At 42.3% G+C, this 21,737-nt stretch overlaps 2 pseudogenes; both read left to right on the forward strand.

Moving 5' to 3' along the window:
* Positions 1-1,057: 1,057 nt before the first annotated feature.
* On the forward strand, positions 1,058-15,037 carry LOC150040763 (uncharacterized; annotated as a pseudogene).
* On the forward strand, positions 6,038-7,838 carry LOC150040764 (uncharacterized; annotated as a pseudogene).
* Positions 15,038-21,737: the final 6,700 nt, after the last annotated feature.

Raw genomic sequence — 21,737 nt, forward strand, 5'->3', positions numbered from 1 at the left:
GTCTGTGTGTATGTGTGTGTGTCTACGTGGGTCTGGGTTTTTGTGTTTCTGTCTGTGTCTCTTTGTGTCTTCTGTGTGTCTGTGTATCTGTCTCTGTGTGTGCCTGTTTGTGTTTGTGTGTCTTTGTGTCTCTGTATGTGTCTGTGCATGTCTCTGTGTGTGTGTCTTTGTCGGTGTGTCTGTCTGGCACTCTGTGTGTATGTTTTTGTATCTTTGTGTGTGTCTTTGTGTGTGTCTGTGTTTGGGTGCCTGTGTACCTGTGTGTCTGTGTGTGTCTGTCTGTCTGTATGTCTGTGTGTCTGTCTGTGTGTGTGTTTTGATGTTTGGGTCGGTGTGTCTGTTCTCTGTTTGTGTGCATGACTGTATGTGTTTGTGTCTTTCTCTCTATGTATCTGTGCCTTTGTGTCTGTATGTCTGTGTGTGTCTGTGTAGTCTGTGTGTCTTTGTGTCTCTGTGTGTGTCTGTGTGTGACTGTGTGTCTATGTGTGTGTCTGTGTCTGTATATCTGTGCATCTGTCTGTGTGTCTTTTAGGCTCTGTTTTTGTGTTTCTGTGTGTGTCTCTCTGTGTCTGTGTGTCTGTGTATCTGACTCTGTGTGGAGGTGTTTGTGTTTGTGTGTCTCTCTATGTGTCTGTGTGCGTGTCTTGGTCTGTGTGTCTGCATGTGTGTCTGTGTGTGGCTGTGCATCTTTCTGTGTGACTGTGTGTGTATGTGTCTATCTGTGTGTGTCTGTGTGTCTCTGTATCTGTCTGTGTATCTGTGTATCTATGTCTCTGTGTCTGTGTGTGTCTTTCTGTCTGTGTGTCTGTCAATGTGTGTGTGTGTGCGTGTGAATGGGCATCTCTCTGTGTGTCTGTGTGTGTCTCTGTGACTGTGTGTGTGTCTGTCTTTGTGTGTGTGTCTGGCTGGGAGTCTGTGAATTTGTCTATGTGTCTTTGTGTGTGTGTGTCTGTGTGTGTGTCTGTGTGTGTGTCTGTGTGTCTGTCTGTTTTTGTGGGTGTGTCTATGTGTGTGTCTGTGTATCTCTGTCTGTGTGTGTCTGTTGGTCTGTGTGTCTATGTGTCTTTGTGTTGTGTCCGTGTGTTTGGGTTTGTGTCTGTGTGCCTGTGTGTCTGTGTGCCGGTGTGTCTGTGTGTCTGTCTGTCTGTGTGTGTCTGTTTGTCTATGTGCTTGTGTGTCTGTCTCTGTGTGTGTCTGTGTGTCTGCGTGTATGTGTCTGTGTATCTGTGTGTCTCTCTTTGTGTCTTTGTGTGTGTCTTTGTGTCTATTTGTGTCTGTTTGTGTGTATTTGTGTGTTTGTCTCTGTCTGTGTCTCTGTGTGTGTGTCTCTGTGTGTGGGTCTGTGTCTGTGTCTGTCTCTGCATCTCTGTGTCTGTGTCTGTCTGTGTGTCTGTATGTCGGTGTGTCTGTATGTCTATGTGTCAGTCTGTGTATCTGTGTATATGTGTGTCTGTCTGTGTGTGTTTGTGAATGTGTGTGTGTATGTCTCTGTCTGTGTGTCTGTATGTGTGTGTCCATGTGTCTGGTGTCTGAGTGTGTGTCTAGTGTCTGTTTGTGTGTCTCTGTGCATGTCTGTGTCTCTGTGCATGTCTGTGTGTCTGCCTGGGATTCTTTGTGTCTGTGTGTCTGTCTGTGTGTCTTTGTGTCTCTGTGTGTGTGTCTGTGTGTGTGTCTGGGTGTCTCTGTGTCTCTGTGTGTGTCTTTGTGTGTATCTGTGTGTCTGTCGATATATCTGTGTGTGTCTCTCTGTGTGTCTGTGTGTCAGTGCATGTGTGATTGTGTCTATCTGTGATTGTGTCTGTGTGTCTGTGTTTTTGTGTGCGTCTGTGAATGTATGTGTGTGTGTGTTTCTCTCTGTGTGTCTGTATCTGTGTGTCTGTGTGCCTGTGTGTCTGTGTGCCTGTGTGTCTGGGTGTCTGTCTGGGTGTCTGTCTGTGTGTGTGCGTCTGTTTGTCTATGTGTTTGTGTGTCTGTCTCTGTGTGTGTCTGTGTGTCTGCGTGTATGTGTCTGTGTATCTGTGTGTCTCTCTTTGTGTCTTTGTGTCTATTTGTGTCTGTTTGTGTGTTTGTCTCTGTCTGTGTCTCTGTGTGTGTCTCTATGTCTGTGTGTGGTTTTGTGTCTGTGTCTGTCTCTGCATCTCTGTGTTTTTCTGTGTGTCTGTATGTTGGTGTTTCTGTGTGTCTATGTGTCAGTCTGTATATCTGTGTGTATGTGTGTCTGTCGGTGTGTATGTATGTGTGTGTCCGTGTGTCTGGTGTCTGAGTGTGTGTCTAGTGTCTGTTTGTGTGTCTCTGTGCATGTCTGTGTGTCTGTCTGGGTTTCTGTATGTGTGTCTGTCTGTATATCTGTGTGTGTGTCTGACTGGGTGTCTTTGTGTGTGTCTGTGTCTGTGTGTGTTTCTCTTTGTCTGTCTGTATGTGTCTGTTTTTCTCTCTGTGTGTGTCTGCATGTCTGTGTTTCCCGCTGTGTGTCTGTGTCTGGGTGTGGGTCTGTTTGTCTGCCTAGGAGTCTGTGTGTCTGTCTGGGAGTCTGTGTGTGTGTGAGTGTGTGTCTTGTTTCGGTTTGTGTCTGTGTGTCTCTGTGTTTGTCTTTCTGTGTGTATGTCTGTGTGACTGTCTAAGTATGTGTGTATTTCTGTGTGTGTGTGTCTGTGTGTCTGTCTGCCTGTGTGTATATGTTTGTCTGTGTATATTTGTGACTGTGTGTCTGTGTGTCTGTATCTGTGTCTGTGTGTCTGCCTCAGAGTCTATGTGTCTGTGTGTCTTTGTGTCTCTGTGGGTGTGTCTGTGTGTATCTGTGTGTCTGTTGGTGCATTTGTGTGTGTGTCTCTCTCTGTGTGTCTGTCTATGTGTCAGTGTATGTGTGATTATGTGTCTGTGTATCTGTATATCTGTGTGTGTGTCTGACTGGGTGTCTTTGTGTGTGTTTGTGTATATGTGTCTGTATGTCTGTGTGTCTGACTGGGACACTTTGCTTGTGTCTTTGTTTGTGTCTGGGTATCTGTGGGTTTGTCTGTGTGTCTGTGTCTGTCTGTGTTTCTGAGTGTCTGCGTGTTTTTCTCTATTTCTGTCCTTCTGTGTGACTGTGTGCGTGTCTATGTGTGTGTGTGTCTGCATGTCTGTGTTTCTCTGTGTCTGTGTTGTGTGACTGTCTGTCTGGGTGTGTATCTGTGTGTCTGTCTGAGAGTCTTTGTGTTTCTGTGTGTGTGTCTTGTTTCTGTGTGTCTCTGTTTGTCTGTCTGTGTGTATGTCTGTGTGACTGTCTCTGTGTGTGTTTCTGTGTGTGCATCCGTTTGTCTGTCTGTCTGTGTGTACCTGTTTGTGTGTATTTGTGCCAGAGTCTGTGTGTGTGTATGACTACGTGTGTCTATCTGTGTCTGTATCATGTCTGACTGTGTGTGAGTGACTGATTGTGTGTGTGTGTCTTTGTGTGTTTGTCTGTGTGTCTGTCTGGGAGTCTGTGTCAGTGTGTCTGTCTGTGTGTGATTGTGTCTCTCTGTGTGTGTCTCTGTGTGTATCAGTGTGTCTCAGTGTGTCTGTGTGTGTGTCTCTGTGTGTGTGTGTCTATGTATCGGTGCGTGTGTGATTATGTTTCTGTCTGTGTTTGTGTCTGTGTGTCTTTGTGTGTGTCTGTGTGTCTGTTTTTGTGTCTGACTGTGTGTCTGTGTGTCTGTGCCTGTGTGTGTGTGTGTGTGTGTGTGTGTGTGAGTGTCTCTGTTTCTGTCTCTGTGAATGTGTGTCTCTGTATCTGGGTCTGTGTGTGTCTCTGTGTCTGTGTGTCGGGTTTCTGGGTTTATGTCTGTGTGTCTATGTATCTGTGTGTGTGTCTGACTGGGTGTCTTTGTTTATGTCTTTGTGAGTGTCTGCTTGTCTGTGTGTCTGTGCATCTGTCTGTGTATGTCTGTGTTTCTGTGTGTCTGTGTGTGTTTCTCTGTGTCTCTCTGTGTCTGTGTGTGTGGATATGTGTCTGTGGGTTTGTGTGTCTGTCTAGGAGTCTGTGTTTCTGGGAGTCTGTGTCTTTCTGGGTGTGTGTGTGTCTTGTTTCTGTTTGTGTCTGTGTGTCTGTGTGTTTGTCTGTATGTCTGTGTGACTGTCTATGTGTGTGTTTCTGTGTGTGCGTCCATGTGTCTGTGTGTGTCAATGTGTCTGTGTGTCTGTATGTTTGTGTGGGTCTATGTGTCTGTCTGTGTCTGTATCTGTGTCTATGTGTGTGTGGGTATATGATTGTGTGTGTATGGGTGTGTCTGTCTGACTGGGAGTCTATGTGTCTGTGTGTCTGTCTGTGTGTCTTTGTGTCTCTGTGTGTGTGTCTCTGTGTCTCTGTTTGTATCTGTGTATCTGTCAGTGTGTCTGTGTTTGTGTCTCTCTGTGTACCTGTCTGTGTATCAATGCGTGTGTGATTATATGTCTTTGTGTCTGTGTCTGTGTCTTTGTGTATGTCTGTGTATGTGTGTCTGTTTGTATGTCTGTGTGTGTCTCTGTGTGTATGTCTGTGTTTATGTCTGTGTCTGTGTCTGTGTGTCTGTGTATCTGTGGTATGTGTCTGTACGTCTGTGTATGTCTGTGTCTGTGTGTCTGTATATGTGTGTCTGTGTGTCTGTATCTGTGTGTCTGGGTTTCTGGGTTTATTTCTCTGTGTCTGTATCTGTCTGTATATCTATGTGTGTGTCTGACTGGGTGTCTTTATCTGTGTATTTGTGTGTGTCTGGGTGTCTGTGCTTCTGTCTGTGGGTCTGTGTTTGTGTCTGTGTGTCTGTATGTTTGTGCGTGTCTATGTGTCTTTCTGTGTCTGTATATGTGTCTGTGTGGCTGTCTGATTGTGCATGTGTGTGTGTGTCTGTCTGTCTGGTAGTCTATGTGTCTGTCTGTGGGTCTGTGTGTCTGTGTTTGTGTCTCTGTGCATATCTCTGTATCTGTCGGTGTGTCTCTGTGTGTGTGTCTGTGTGTCAGTGCATGTATGATTATGTGTCTGTATTTGTGTCTGTGTGTCTGTGTGTGTCTGTTGTATATATGTGTGTGTCTCTATGAGAGTGTGTCTCTGTTTCTGTCTATGTCTGTGTGTTTGTCTGTGTGTCTATATCTGTGTGTCAGTGTTTCTGGCTTTATGTCTGTGTGTCTGTCTGTGACTGACTGGGTGTCATTGTGTGTGTCTTGGTATCTGTGTGTCTGTGCATCTGCCTGCGTGTCTGTGTTTGTTTGTGTCTCTGTGTCTGTCTGTGTTTTTGTGTGTATCTGCCTGTTTCTTTCTGTCTGCCTGTGGGTGTCTGGGTGTCTGTCTGTGTTTTTGTGTGTCTGCATGTGTTTCTCTGTGTCTGTGTGTGTATGTGTGTGTGTGTGTGTGTCTGTGTTTCTGTCTGTGTGTCTGTGTTTGCGTGACTGTCTGGCTGTGTGTCTGTCTGTCTGGTAGTCTGTGTGTCTGTCTGGGTGTCTGTGTGTATGTTTGGGAGTCTGTGTGTTTCTGCGTGTGTGTGTGTGTATGTGTGTGAGTCCTGTTTTTGTTTGTGTCTGTGTGTCAGTGTATCTCTGTGTTTGTCTATGTGTATATTTCTGTGTCTGTGTGTCTGTGTGTGTTTGTGTCCGTGTGTCTGTGTGTCTGTGTCTGTCTATGTGTGTGTTTCTGTGTGTGCGTCCATGTGTCTGTCTGACTGTGTTTATCTATTTCTCTATGTGTATTTGTCTGTGTGTCTGTGTTTTTGTATGTCTCTGTCTGTGTCTATGTGTCTGTATCTGTGTGGGTGTCTGATTTTGCATGTGTGTGTGTCTTTGTGTGTATGTCCATGTATCTGTTTCTGTCTGTATGTCTGTATGTGTCTGTTTGTGTGTCTGTGTGTCTGGTTTTTTTTGTGTGTGTGTGTCTTTGTCTATGTGTCTGTGTGTGTGTCGGTGTGTTTGTCTGCATGTCTATGTGTGTGTTGGGTAGTCTGTGTGTCTGTGTGTGTGCCTCTGTGTCTGTGTGTGTGCTATGTGTCTCTGTGTGTGTGTCCATGCCTCATGGGTTTGGGTGACTGTGTATGATTCTTTGTGCCTGTGTGAGTGTATGTCTGTGTATCTGTCTGTCTGTGTGTCCTTGTATCTGTCTGTGTGTCTCTGTGTCTGTGTGTGTCTGTATGTTGGTGTATGTGTCTGTTTGTCTGTGTGTCTATGTTTTTGTGTCTGTGTGTGTGTTTGTGTACCTGTTTTTGTGTGTGTCTGTGTGTCAGTGTTTCTGTCTGTGTGTGTGTCTGTGTGTCTGACTGTGTGTGTCTGTGTGTGTCTGCTTGTGTGTGTCTGTGTGTGTGTCTGTGTGTCTATCTGTTTGTCAGTGAGTCTCTGTTCGTGTCTGTGTGTCTGTCTGTGTATGTCTGGTGTGTGTGTCTGTGTGTGTGTCTCAGTCTGTATGTGTCTATTTGTGCATATTTGTGTCTCTGTGTGTATGTGTCTCTGAATGTTTCTGTGTCTCTGTGTCTGTGTGTTTCTGTGTCTGTCTGTGGGTCTCTGTGTCTGTGCATCTCTCTGTGTGTCTGAGTTTGTATCTGTGTGTCACTGTGTATGGCTGTGTGTCTGTCTCATTGTGTGTTTGTGTGTCTATGTGTCTGTGTGTGTGTCTGTATCTCTGTGTGTTTGGGTGACTGTGTGTGATTTTTGTGTGTCTTGGTATCTGTCTGTGTGTCTCCTTGTCTGTGTGTATGTTTATCTGTATGTTGCTTTGTGTGTGTGTGTCTGTGTGTCTGTGTGCCTATCTGTCTGTGTGTCTGTATGTCTGGGTGTGTGTCTCTGGATCTGTCTGTGTGTCTGTCACTTGGTCTGTCTGTGTGTATGTTTCTGTGTGTCTGTGTCTGTGTCTGTTTCTGTGTGTCTGTGTGTCTTTCGGTGTGTGTTTCTGTGTCTGTGTGTCTCTGTGTATATTTGTGTCTGTGTGTCTCTGTTTCTGTGTGTCTGTGTGTCTCTGTTTCTGTGTGTGTGTCTGTGTATGTGTCTGTGTGACTCTGTGTGTATTTGTGTCTGTGTGCATCTGTGTGTCTCTGTGTGTATTTGTGTCTGTGTGTCTGCCTGTGTGTATAGGGGTGGGTGTGTTTGTGTCTGTGTTTGTGTGCATGTCTGCTTATGTCTCAGTGTGTGTCTGTGTGTCTGTGTGTGTCTGTGTGTCTGGGTATGTGTGTGTGTCTGTCTGTGTGTCTGTCTGTGTCTGTGTGTTTCTCTGTGTGCATGCGCATGTGTGTGTCTGTCTGTCTGTGTGACTGTGTGTCTGTTTTGTGTGTGTTTGTGTGCCTGCCTTGTGTCTATCTGTGTGTCTGCCTGAGTTTCCGTGTGTGTATGTGTGTTTTGTCTGTTTGTGTGTGTGTGTCTCTCTGTTGGTGTGTCTGTCTGTATATCTGTGTGTGTGTGTGTCTGTGTGTCTTTGTGTGTTTGTGCGTCTGTCTGTTTGGCTGTGTGTCTGTGTGTCTGTGTGTTTTGGGGTCTGTGTATCTCTGTGTTTGTCTATGTTTCCATGTGTGAGTCTGTGTGTCTGTTTGTGTGTCTATCTGTGTGGGTGTCTGTGTGTGTCTTTCTCTGTGTTTGTGTGTGTGCCTGTACCTCTCTCTGTCTGTGTGTGTCTGTGTGTATGTCTGTGTGCCTGTTTATCTGTGTCTGTGTGTCTGACTGTGTGTCTTTGTGTCAATCTGTCTGCCTGTGTGTGTCTGTTTGTGTGTCTGTGTGCCTGTGTGTCTGTGTGCCTCTATATCTGTGTGTGTGCCTGTCTGTGTGACTGTCTTTGTGTTTGTGTGTCTATGCTTGTGCCTGTGTTTTTCTGTGTCTGTCTGTGTGTCTATGCGTCTATGTGTCTGTGTGTAGGTCTGTGTCTCTTTGTGTCTGGGTGACTATGTGTGTCTTTGTGTCTGTGTGTGTGTATCTGTGTGTGTCTGTGTCTGTCTGTCTGTCTTTCTGTGTGTGTTTGTATCTGTGTGTCTGTGCGTACATCTGTGTGTCTATATGTCGGTGCGTGTGTCTGGGTTTCAGTGTGTGTGTTTATGTGTGTGTGTGTGTCCGTGTGTGTGTGTGTGTGTTTCTTTGTGTCCGTCTATAGGTCTGTCTGTGGGTGTGTCTATGGGTCTGTCTGTGGGTCTGTGTGTTTGTGTGTCTGTCTGTGTTTCTCAGTGTATGATTTTGTCTATGTGTGTGTCTGTGTGTATCTGTGTGTGTCTTTATGTCTGTGTGCCTGCCTCTGTGTCTGTGTTTGTGTGTTTGTGTCTCTGTGTGCGTGTATCTGTGTCTGCCTGTGTGTCAGTGAGTGTGTGTTTCTGTGTCTGTCTCTGTGTGTCTGTCGGTGTGTCTGTCTGTGTGAATATGTGTCTTATGTCTGTGTGTCTATGTGTTTGTGTGTCTGCCTATGTGCCTGTTTGTGTGTGCTTCTCTCTGTCTCTGTGTAACTATGTGTATGCCTGTGTGTTTGTGTGTGTGTGTCTTTTTTGTGTCTGTCTGTGTGTCTGTGTGAATGCCTGTATGTGTCTATGTGTTTGTATGACTGTGTGACTGGGTTTTCTGTCTGTGTCTGTGTGTCTGTGTGTCTGTCTGAGTGTCTATCTGGATCTCGGTGTGTCTGTGTGTCTCTGTCTGCATCTATGTGTCTCTGTGTTTGTGTGTCTGTGCCTCTTTCTGGTTGTCTGTGTTTGTGTCACTCTGTTGGTCTGTGTGTGTGTCAGTGTGTCTGTCTGTGTTTGTGTGTGTTTTTGTGTCTGTGTGTCTGTGTGTGTGTTTGTGTGTGTCTCTATTAGTGTCTGTGTGTCTACGTGTCTATGTGTATGTCTGTCTGCCTGTGTGTCTGTCTGGCTTTGTGTTTGTGTGTCTCTATGTGTGTGTGTCTGTGTCTGTCTTTGTGTGTGTTTCTGTGTTTGTGTCTGTGTGTCGGTCTGTCCGAGTGTGTGTGTGTCTCTGTGTGTGTATGTCTTTGTGTCTGTCTGTCTGTGTCTGTGCTTCTGTATGTCTGTGTATGTCTGTGTGTCTGTCTGTGTCTATCTGTGTGTCTGTGTGTGTGGAGGACTGTGTGTGTCTATGTGTGTCTTTGTGTATGTGTCTGTTTGTATGTCTGTCTATGTGTCTGTGTATCTGTGTATCTGTGTGTGTTTGTGTATGTGTGATTTTGTGTCTGTCGGTGTATAAGTGTGTATGGGTGTGTCTGTGTGTCAGTCGGTGTGTCTGTGTATCTGTGTCTGTGTACCTGTGTCTGGCTGTCTCTCTGTATATCTCTGTGTGTCTGTGTGTCTGTCGGTTCATATGTATGTGTGTGTTTGTGTCTGTGTGTGTCCTTGTGTCTGTGTGTGTGCGTGTGTGCCTGTGTGTGATTGTGGGTGTTTGTCTTTGTGTCTGGGTGTAACTATCTGTATTTCATTGTGTCTGTGTCTGTGTATTTGTGTCTATGTGTCTATGTGTATCTGTTTTACTGTCTGTGTACCGGTCCATGTGTGTGTATGTCTTTTTGTCTGTTTGTGTCTGTCTGTGTATCTTTATGTGTGTGTATCTGTATGTGTGTCTGTGTGTTTTTGTGTGTGTGTCTTTGTGTCTGTGTGTGTCTGTTTGTGTGTCTGTCTGTGTGTGTGTGTCTGTGGGTTTGTCTGTCTGTCTGTGTGTATGTCTGTGTTGATGCCTGTGTGACTGTTTTTCTGGCTATGTGTCTGTTTTGTGTGTAAGTCTGTACATGTGTCTGTGTGTCTGTGAGTTTGTGCTCTCTGTGTGTGTCTGTGCATTTGTCTGTGTGTCTGTATGTCTGTGCATCTGTGTCTCTTATTGTATGTCTGTCTGTGTGTGTCGTTGTGTCTGTGTGTTTGTCTGTATGTCTGTGTGTCTTTGGTGTGTCTGTGTGTGTCTATGTGTCTGTCTTTGTGTATCTGTGCATCTGCGTGTGTGTCTGTATGACAGTGTGCGTGTCTGAGTCTGTCTGTATATGTGTCTATGTGTCTGTTTGTGTCTGTGTCTCTCTGTGTCTGTCTGTGTGTCTATCTGGGTCTCGGTGTGTCTGTGTGTGTGTCTGTGTGTGTGTCTGTGTGTCTGTGTGCCTGTGTGTCCCTTGTCTGTGCCTATGTCGGGTTGTCTGTGTTTGTGTCTCTATGTCGGTCTGTGTGCCTATCTGTCTGTGTGTCTGTGTTTGCGTATGTTTGTGTGTCTGTGTGTCTCTGTGTGTTTTTTTCTGTGTGTCTGTATTGTTGGCTGTGTGTCTGCATGTCTATGTGTATATCTGTCTGCCTGTGTGCCTGTGTGCCCGTCTTTGTGTTTGTGTGTCTCTCTGTATGTGATGTCTGTGTCAGTCTTTGTGTGTGTTTCTGTGTTTGTGTTCGTGTATCGGTCTGTCTATGTGTATATGTGTGTGTGGCTGTGTGTCTTTGTGTCTGTCTGTGTGTCTGTTTCTGTGTTTCAGTATGTCTGTGTGTGTCTGTATGTTTGTCCATGTGTCTGTGTGTGTGGGGGTCTGTGTGTCTGTGTCTCTGTTTGTGTGTCTGTTTGTCTGTATGTCTGTCTGTGTCACTGTATCTGTGTCTGTGTGTGTCTGTGATTTTGTGTCTGTCTGTATATCTGTGTGTGTATGTTTATGTGTCAGTCTGTATGTCTGTGTGTCTGTGTCTGTGTGTCTCTCTGTACATCTGTGTGTGTCTGGTTTTGTGTCTGTGTCTCTGTGTGTCTGTGTCTCTGTGTGTGTGTCTGTGTATCTTTGTGTGTGTCTGTGTGTTTGCCTGTCTGTGTCTGTGTATCTGTGTCTGTGTGTCTCTCTGTACATCTGTGTGTCTCTCTGTACATCTGTGTGTGTCTGGTTTTGTGTCTGTGTCTGTGTGTGTGTCTGTGTGTATGTCTGTGTGTTTGTCTGTCTGTGTCTGTCTCTGTGTCTATGTGTGTCCATGTGTCCATGGGTATCTGTGTGTGTATCTCTGTGTGTGATTTTGTGTCTGTCTGTGTAGCTGTTTGTATATATGTCAGTCTGTGTGTCTGTGTATCTGTGTCTGTGTGTCCATCTGTATATCTGTGTTGTGTCTGTATGTCTGTTTCTTTGTGTCTGGGTGTCTGGTTTTGTGTCTGTGTGTCTGTCTGTCTCGGTGTCTGGGTGTGTGTGGGTGTTTGTGTATCTGTTTGTCTGTCTATGTGTGTGTCTGTCTGTGTCTGTGTCACTGTGTGTCCATGTGTCTCTGTGTGTCCATGTGTCTGTCTGTGTGTGCTGTGTGTCTGTGTGTGAGTCTCTGGGTGTGTGAGATATTGTGTCTGTCTGTGTATCTGTGTGTGTCTGCGTGTCTGCGTGTCTGTGTATCTGTGTCTGTGTCTGTGTACATGTGTGTGTGTGTGTTATGTGTGTGGGTGCATGTTGTGGGAATGATGTCAGGCCCCTGGAGACTGTCCTTGAACTCACCACTTCATCCACATATCCACTTCTTGATTGTTTTTGGTATTTAATTAGTCATATGAGGCTCAAATCCAGCCTGTTCTTAATGCTTTTGAACTGCAATCCTCAGATCTCATCCTCCCGAGTAGTTTGAATTACATGTATGAGGCTTCAGTGCTCAGCCATCATTCTTTTGTTTAGGAAAAATCCTTTGAACCATGCTTACCCTACAACATCCTTTGTTTTTTTTTTCTTTAATTTTGTGTGTTTGGTTTTTCTGTATAAAGCTTGCCATGTCCTGACCTCTGTAGCCTGCCACATCTACCACCTTTCAATGTCTGGATCACACATTTGGTCCCTATTATTTAAAAAAAGGTGAATTTAATTATCGGGATGACATGATTGATTTCATTTACATATGTAAGGCACTGTTTATTCCTTTTTTCTATTTTTATTGTTAGTAAGAGAAGCATTACAGTTATATTCCCCAGATAGAAGGTGCATTACTTATAACATTGATAACCCTTTTCATGCTTTTGTCTCCATTTCCTTCCCCTATCCCCTCCCCTCATCTTGTTTCTTCCCTCCCCTAACCTATTTCAAGTAAACAAATAAACATATATACAATGTACCAGATAACAAGGTGAGATACTGTAACAATATGAGAATAACCAAGGGACAATAAAGAGATGTGAAATAACAGTACATAAAGAAAAATAATCACACATTATATGGCTCTTATTTCTGTATCCTGGAGGTCCCTTCACTTAGCCTCATCCTATATGGCCTTATGTATCTAGGTTTTGAGCTACTGTAGTCATCTGCTAAGGAGAGTCCAAGGTTTGTATGAATTATTACAAATGAGGGAAACCATTGAAGGCACTATTTCTTTCTTGTCAAAAATTGTTACCTCCCACAAAGTTTTTCCCTATATGACCCAGGTTTCTTGAAGCATTAATGCATCCTGGCATATTCTTAGTGTTCAATTAGAGGTGTCTATACACGTTCATGGATCATACTTTCCCCCCATGTGCAATGCACATGAGCTCTACTAATTGACACACTGACATCCTTTATACCTGTTTAAAGAGTTTATTGCACTTCTTATGGCTTTATTTAGGATTTGTGAGCCTGGTTTTTCTTCAGAAGGCCACCAATGCCTTGACTAGTGCTTCCTCCAACATCTGCCACCTTTCAGTATCTGGATCACACATAATTAGTGATTCATTTTTGTATTCCTTAGTTTCTATGTCTGTATTATCGATTTGACTTCCTGTTGCCGGTTCATGTGCTTGTCTCTGTATTCAGTTTTTTCTTATTGACACCTTGTTTTGTGTTTATTTTCTGAGTCAAGGTGACCCTTCCTGCCACAGTCAGAGCAGGAAACCCACCAGCATGCTGTCACGGCCTCCTAGACTCTACATGCCCCCTTGTGGCCAGAATTGGGAACTCACTGAAGTGGCTTGTGAGTCCTCAGTTCTCCTTTTGGGTCTGCTGTGGGATGTAAGCTCAGAGACATTCTTGGTTGAAGACTCATAATTGCTTTCTGACTTACTTTTTTCGGGTTTGTATTTATACATCTACATATGTACTGACCTTTCACAAACCTATACCTCATTTGCTCATTGTTTCAGATTATTTCTTAGTTGCCCATTTGTCCCTGGAAGTCTTGCATCATTCTCTCCAGCCTGCTTTTGTTGTTGTTTGAATGTTGATGTCTGGTGTAGTTTTCCACGCAGTTTGCATCCACACATCTCCCCATCCTCATGAACCGAGTTTCAGTATGATTTCCTGGAATTGTTCCATTTGCATCCTTACCACAGTGTTATGACTGATTGTTTGCATAATCTTATGAGTGACAGATGGATATGTGGTTTGTTTTGTGAGCCAGGATTCTGTGAGCTCCTCCAGGTGTGTCCTGAACTGTCCATCTTCCATACATGCGTCCCCTTACCTGGATCATTCATGTGGGCCTCTCCTTCTCACCCATTGAAGATGATTTCCCACTTTGGTCTTCAGTGTGATCTGCACTAGATGCTATCCTTGGTTTGCTGCTCATTCATCTCTCATCTTGGTTTTTGGTTAAAAGAAAAATATATTTATATATATATGTATATAGAGAGACAGAGAGAGAGACAGAGAGAGACAGAGAGAGAGACAGAGAGAGAGAGAGACAGAGAGAGAGAAAGAGAGAGAGAGAGACAGAGAGAGAGAGTAATGGAGATTGAACTCTGGGCATGGGCGCTGTCCCTAATCTCTTCAGCTCAAGGCTACTGCCTTACTCCTTAAGCTATAGCACCATTTCCAATTTATTACTGATTATTTGGAGTCTCGAGTTCTTTATTGCCTGAAGCAGCTTTGAACCGCAATCGTCAGATCTGAGCCTCCAGAGTAGCTAGCATTACAGTCATGAGCCACAGTGCCTGGTTTTAAATGTAGTTATTTTATTGATATATGTATACATGACTGAATCTTTATATCGGTAGGTGTTTTAGGCATATGGTACACCCAATAAAAATAGGTGGTCTTTTGAGTTATTATTGCAGCCTGGCTTTTTCTTAATGTTGGAAGAGTGTTGTCAATGGCGCTTCTGTGCCAAGACACACCCATGTGTCATAACACAATTACAGATGCCTTTTCCTATTGTTTGATTGTTGGTGTCTTCATCTGACTCATCCCTGAGTTTGTATGTACTTGTGTTTCTGAATTCATGTATTTGTTTATTTACTATTTCACCAAGATTTCTTCTTTTTAGGTGAAATAGCTACCAATTGTTTTCACAGTACTATGGCATATTAATATTCAGGTAACGTCACTAACACATGTTAACATTTACAGTGAATTTACCCGGCAATTTTCCTTGAGCCTTCTCAAGGTTAGCACTCTAGCAATTGGGCCACAGCACCATCCCCGTCATTTTGTCTGTATGTGGTATCAAGGAATATATTCCAGATTTTCAGGCATGGTGAGCAAGCAATCTTCCACTTGACCACAGTACTAGCACAGAGTTGTCTTTGTTAATTTGCTTTTGTTTTTATTATCATTACTTGGATATTATCTCTGAGGCCTAATTATGCTTGCTGTCTTAGTCAGTTTCCATAACTTGAATTGACCATGCTTCCATCAGGCTTTTTTTCTTTCAGTACACTTCTAGAGTGAATCTTCTAGAGTGTTTGGCCCAGGTTGAACGTGCAGGAATTTCTATTCATAGTAGAAGGATCTCAATGTGGACTAAAGATTCCTGTTTGTGTTGTGATTCTTTCTTTGCTCCTCTTCATACTGTATGTATCCTTTCAGCCATGACATACACCTGTGTGCTGGAATCCATAGTTAATGATTCATTTTTAAATTTCTTTGTTTCTAGGTATGTGTCATCCATCTGGCTTGTCCCTGGGTGTGCATGTGCCTGTGTTTCTATGTTCATGTATGGCCCCTTGACGTGATTTTTTGTCTTCATTTTCTGAGACAAAGTGACCCTCTCTGGAAGAGTCAGAGCAGGAAACCAGCAGCTAGCTTGTTGTCACTGCCTCCCACCAACTGGATGCCACCTGGAGGTCACGAGTGGAGACTCACAGAAGTGGCTTGAGGTGAGTTCTTTCAAGTTCTCCTCTTGGTCCTTTGCTGGGATGAGCTCCAGGATATTGTGTACTTGATTGCTAATTCATGTTGTCTTTCCTAAATAGTTTCTCTGATTTGTCTTTCTAGATCTGCATGTAGATCAACCTTTCAGTTATCTATTTCTTTGCGGTTCATTGATTGTTTCTAAGAATTTCTTAGGTATTATTTGGCACTTTAGGTCTTTTTATAACTTAGTTTTATGGTCAGGGCTATATACAGATGTATGTGAAGTTGTGAGTTCATTTCTTATTCAGCAATGTTACTCCCACCCTGGTTTTTCTCCCACATTCCCTTTCCCCACCCTGTCTCCCAAGTTGTACAGTTTATTTCCAACATATTGTCTTGTGTGTTCCTTGTTATATTGGTCCACTTTTTGTCCTTTGTGTCAACATTTTGTGTTTTTTTCCCTTCCCTAATGCAAATAAATGAATCTACTTGGTATTGAAAGCAGATACAGAGATAACAGGGGATACACCATAGGGGGATGAAACCAGAGGTGAAACAATAACTTCACATAGTGCATGAAAACAAGAACTGCAAGTAAAATCTCTTGTTTCCATATCCTGGGGTTTATTTTGTTATTGCCATCTTATATGTTCACATGTCCCTAGCTGTTGTGCTATGATGATCCTCTGCTTGGGAAATGCTAGATTGGCCATTGCTGTTTTCCTCTGTAGGTTAGTCTGTCTTTAAATCATTAGCCCACTTTTAATGGGGACATTATTTCTTTGAGGGTTTGTTTTGGGGGATTTATTTTTTGAATTCTAAGTATATTTGAGGTAAGAGGCCCATGTCTCCTGAATAGCGAGTGAAAGTATTCTTCCAGTCTGTGTGCTTTCTATTTATGTTTGTAGTTATGTACTTTGTGATACAGAAGCTTGGAAGTTTAATTCAGTTCCATTTGTCCAACCTTTCTTTGATTCGTTTTGTTTCTGTGTCTTTGTAAAAGAGATTCATATGTGTCAAGGTGCCCTGGTGTTTCTCCTATGCCTTCCTGTAGTATTTTCAAGATATCTGTTTTATCTTGAGGTCTTTGATCCATTTGGAATCGATTCTGGTGTAGGGTGTTCTATAAAGATCTAGTATTATATTTGTACATGTGTTTAGCTGATACTGCAAACAGCATTTGTTGAAACTATGTCTTCCATCCCATTTTTTACCTACTGTTTTATATGACTGATTATTGAATGTTGGCATGGGGAACTGATGGACATTTTATTTGTTTTGTGAGGCAGTATATTAAGAGCTGGGCCAGGTGTGTCTTGAACTGTCCAGCCTTCACTCCTGCCTCCCATTACCTGAATCACGCATGTGGACCTCTCTTTCTCACCCACTGAAGAGGATTTCAGAAAACCCTATGCATTTTTTCAATTTGGTCTTCATTGTGATTTACAAGAGATGAATTCCTTGGCTTTCTTGAGCATTCACCCTGTAATTTCTGTATAAACATGTGTAGTTTCCTTGCTGCATGTATGCATGCATGCATGAATATTTTCATTGGTAGTTGTTTCTATGACTATGTTAATCCATATATGGCCCATGAAGACTTCAAACATGTATTCAGCTTGGATTTCTTTACTGTTCCATTAGTGATTTCCTGTGCTTTTTTGTGCTGAGACATATGCACGGATCATACCCTCTTCCTTATTTGGAATCAACATGAGTTCTACTCCTTGACACACTTACATAGTTGGTACCTGTTTAAATATGTATTTAATTCCTGTTGTTGCGCTTTTGGTTTTGTGAGTCCAGCTTTTATAGAGAAGGCCAGACATGTCCTGATATCTGTACCCTTCAATATCTACTACCTTTCAATACCTTGATCACATGTATGGACCCAACTTTCTGTCTCACACTTGTCTTCCTTATGTTTGTATTTTTTATTTATCATTGTCATTTGGATGAAAATCTGAGGTCTCATTTTGCTTGCTGTCTCAGTCACATGGCACACATAGACTTGACCTGTCCTTCCAGGCTGGCTTTTTTACATTTATTATAATTTTAGAAGGAATATCCTGGAATTTTTTTACCCAGGTTGAATATGCAAGATATTCTCTTCGTAGTAGAAGTAGCCTAGTGTGAGCAAAAGTTTCCTTCTTCTGTTGTAGTTATTTCTGTTATTTTCTTCATACTGTATGTTTCCATTTAGGCATGGGATTCATGTGTGTATCTGCATCATTTTTGTATTTCTTAGTGTTTATGTCGCTATTATTAACCTTACTCACCCCTTTGTGTGTACATACCTGTGTCTCTGTATTCATATGTTTTTTTTATTGATATGTTTGCTTTGTCTTTCTTTTCTGAGTCATGGTGACCTTCCCTGACACAGTCAGAGCAGGACCTGGATACCACCTAGAAGCTACTAGTGGGACTCATTGAAGTGGCTAGTGGCAAGTCCTTCTCAATTTTACTTTGGTACTGCACTGAGATGTGAGCTTCAGGACACTTTTTTTGGTTGTTTTTTGCCTTGAACTCTAGGCCTCGACGCTGTCCCTGAATTCTTTAACTCATGGCTACCACTCTACTGCTTGAGCTACAGCACCCCTTCCTAGGATATTTTACTAGGGTTCTATTTCACATTTGCTTTCCAACTTAATTTCTGTGGTTTGTATTTATGCTTCATCATATGCACCAACCTTTCTCCTATCTAGTTCTCTGTGGCTCATTGTTTCTAGTGATGTGTGAGAGCCCTATTTGTCCCTGGAATCCTTGCAGCATCTCTCCAGGATGCCTTTTCCTATTGTTTGATTGTTGGTGTCTTCATCTGACTCATCCCTGAGTTTGTATGTACTTGTGTTTCTGAATTCATGTTTTTTGTTTATTTACTATTTCACCAAGATTTCTTCTTTTTAGATGAAATAGCTACCAATTGTTTTCACAGTACTATGTCATATTAATATTCAGGTACTGTCACTAACACATGTTAACATTTACAGTGATAGTAGTGTGCAAAGCTTATGAACAATCAAAAATTTAAAAATCCTCAAGTTTTATACAAGACAGAAGTTTAATTCTATAACTATTTCTTCCTTTTTTCTCTCTCATTCCCTTCTTCCCAACTCCCACTTGGAGTTTCTTAGTTCACTTTCATCCGTGTCTAAGTGTTAGGGCCCCTGTTATCACTGCCTCTCAGGACCCGTATTCCACCTAGAAGTCATTAGTGGGGACTCACAGAGTGGCTTATGGTGAGTCCTTCTCAATTCTCCTTTTGGGTCTGTTCTGGGATTTGAGCTCCAGGACATTCTTTATTTGATTGTGATTTCATGCTTTCTTTCAAACTTGATTCCTGTTGTTCTTACTTCCTATGTATCAGCTTTTCATGTATCAATTTGTATGTGGCTCATTGTTGTTTCCAGTTATTTCTTGGTTATCTGTTTGTCCCTGCAAGTCATCAAGCAATCTTCTTTTCTACCTTTTTTCTGCCTGGTCTGATGTGATTTCCCATCCATTTGGTGTCTACACATTTCTCCATCCTTAGGAACTAAGTTTCATCATTATTTCTTGGAATAGATGCGTTTACATCTTTATCTACACTTTTATAGGACTCATTTTTGCCTGACCATGTGAGTGACTGATGAAGTTTGTTGAGTGACACAGGGTATTCAAACGTGGCCAGGTGTGTACTGAACTGTCCACCCTCCAAACCTGTCTACTATTAAATTGCTCACACATGTGGGCCTGTCTTTCTCACCCACTGCACAGAATTTTATTATACCCTATTTACTTTTCTTTTTTGGTCTTCAGTGTGTTCTATGCTAGATGATTTCTTTCGTTTGTTTGTTCACTCATCCTGTGATGTCTGGATCAAAATATGTGTTTTTATTGATGTATATTTGCATGCATGTTCCATCTGTAATTGTTTTATGAATATTGTTCTGCTTACATGGCCCCTAAGGCTTGACAAATTTATGCCGTCTGGGATGTCCTTAGTGTTCGATGAGTGGTGTCCAGTGTGGTGTTTGTGTCTAGACTAGTTCACCAATCATACCCTTCTCTACATGGGGAATTCACATGAGCTCTACTCATTCACACGCTTTCATCCTTCATATCTGTTCAATTGTGCATTTCATTACTTTTGTGGTTGTTTCTATTTGTGAGTCTTGATGTTGTACAACAGGCCAGTCACGTTCTGACCTCAGCAGCATCCTAAATCTACCAACTTTCAGTATCTGGATCACATGTATAAAACCATCTTTCTGTCACAGTTGGTTTTTATGTTGCTTTTTTTAAATTAACTATGACCATGTAGATGTAATCTCTGAAACATCGTTATTCTTGCTATCTCAGGCAGATTTTGCACACCTTTACATGATCCATCTCTTCTATACTGGCTTTCTCTTTGCGTAAACTTCTAGAGAGAATCTCCTTGAGTTTTGTGCTCAGGCTGATGGTGAAAAATTTTCTCTTTTGGGTGGAAAGATCCCAGTAATCTGTATTCTTTTTCTCATACTGTATGTGTCCCTGTAGCCATGGGATTCACCTGTGTGTTTGCAACTATAGTTAGTGATTCATTTTTGTATATCTTATTTTGTATGTAAGTAATATTTTCTAACTTGCCCTTGCATTTTTAAGAACATTGGTTTATATATTCATATATTCCTCTCTTTTTCCCCCCAAGGATTTCTTCATGGAGCTTAAGAAATTAAGTCTATTTCACAGTACTGTACCATAGTTATTCATCGTAAATTAACTGATTTTATGATGAAAAGTACAAAATTTTGAAGTTCTACACAATACAAACTTTTTAACTCTTCAAGCATTAAGAAGACAACCATTTCTTCCATCTGGGTTGATGTTTACATTTCTTTCCTTTTGCTTAGTATCAGCTCTTCCTTGTTACTCTCTCCTTCCCTTCCTCCAATCACCGCCCTGGGAGTTGCTTAGTTCAACTTCATCCATGTCTCGTGCAGCTAATGGATCTGCCTTCTGCACTTTTTCATCTGCTTTCCACTGTTTCTGTGTCCTCCTCGACCTTCCCTCAGCTGTGCACCTGTATACTCCATATGTGAGGTAAAGAATACAGAGTCATGTAAACAGTGTAAGACAAAGTAAGAAGAGGTCCTTTGTGTCATCTGCTTAGGGTTCTTTTCACTATGTATATTATTTTATGGACATATGAAGAGTTGCTTGGATTTACAATTTGGCACTTTTTTCCCCTAAGACTGATACCTTTGGGTCTCACTGTGTATGGGTATCTTCTGTCCTGTTTACATTCTCAGGTCTCCTTGGGTTTTCAATCTAACTCTGCATATCAGTGAGAGATCAGGAAGCTTTTGTCTATCTGATCTTGGCTTAGCTAACTCAATAAGACTTGTTCTACTTCCATCCATTTCCCTGAGAATGCCAATAGTTTATCATTTCTCATGGTTTTGCAAAAATTCATTGTATATAGGTACCACATTCTGTGAGTCCACTCCTCTGTCACAGGGCATCTGGGTTGTTTCCATATCTTATCTTTTGTTTTCAGTGAAGGAATCAACATGGAAGTGCAGGCGTCCTTGCTGTGTCCTGGTTCCTGTTGCTCAGAGTGGATGTCTAGAAGTGAATTGTCTGGGTCATAAGGTATATCTATATTTAGTTTGATGAGGAATTTCCAGATGGCTTTCCAGAGTGGTTGTATTAGCTTATGCTCCCACAAGCAGTTCTATAGGGTTCTTTTTTCTCCACATCCCCACAAACATTTGTTGTTGGCTGAATTCAGAATATTGGCCATTCTGACTGGGGTTAGGTGGTATCTCAGGGTTGTTGTTATTTTCTTGTGCTATACAGCCAGGGTTGATGAACATTTCCTCATGTATTTCGTTGCCATTTTTACCTCCTCTTCTGAGAAGTCTCTCTTTAGCTCCTTTGCTCATTTAGTGATTGGGTTATTCCTTTTGTGTGGATTTGTTTCTTGAGCTCCCTGTACATAATAGATATGAGGACTTGTCTGATGTATTGCTGGCAACTCTCCTTTCCCAATTGGTTATCTGTCTTTCTAAGTTTATTAGTTATATCTTTAGCTGTGCAGAACTTTCTACTTTTAAGTAGTTCCATTTGTCAATCTGTTGTACCTTTGGGACTCTGTTCAGCAAGTGCCTGACTGTGCCTATAAGTTCTAGTGTCTCTTCTACTCTGTTTTGCAGTAATTTCAGTTCCAGATCTGCAGTTGCGGTCTTTATTTCATTTTGACTTGATGTTAGTTCAGGGTGACAGGTGGGCATTCACTTTTAGTTTTCAGCATGTGGTTACACAGTTTTCCCAGCACCAACCATCGAGAGGGCATATATTTGCCACTGTATATTTTTGAGAATTATCAGCTGACTCTTAGTATGTGGCTTAATTCCTTGAACTTCCAGCTTGTTCTATTGATATTTGGGTGAATTTTTGTGCCAGTGCCATGCTATTTTTGTTATTATGGCTCTATAATATAGTTTTAAATATTGTATTATTGTGTCAGATTTTTTTTGCCAGTCCTGAGCCTTGAACTCAGGGCCTGATCACTGTCCTTGGGCTCTACCACTTGAGCCACAGCACCATTTCCAGCTTTTTTCTGTATATGTAGTACCGTGGAATCGAATCAGGTCTTTGTGCATGCTAGGCAAACACTCATACCAGTAGGCCAAATTCCCAGGGTGAAATATTGTATTATCGTACTGCCTTCATTGCTTCTTTTTTTGTCAGAAGTTGTGCTTAAACACTCGGTCTCTGTACTCTCCCTGAGCGCTTATGTTCAGGGCGAGCACTCTATTACTTTGAGGGCCAGTGCCACTTAGGGTTTTCTAGTGGATAAATGGAGATGTGTATCTCAGGGACCTTC

Source organism: Megascapheus bottae, chromosome X (assembly GCF_031878675.1).
Source record: "Megascapheus bottae isolate mThoBot1 chromosome X, mThoBot2.hap1, whole genome shotgun sequence".
NCBI lineage: Eukaryota > Metazoa > Chordata > Mammalia > Rodentia > Geomyidae > Megascapheus > Megascapheus bottae.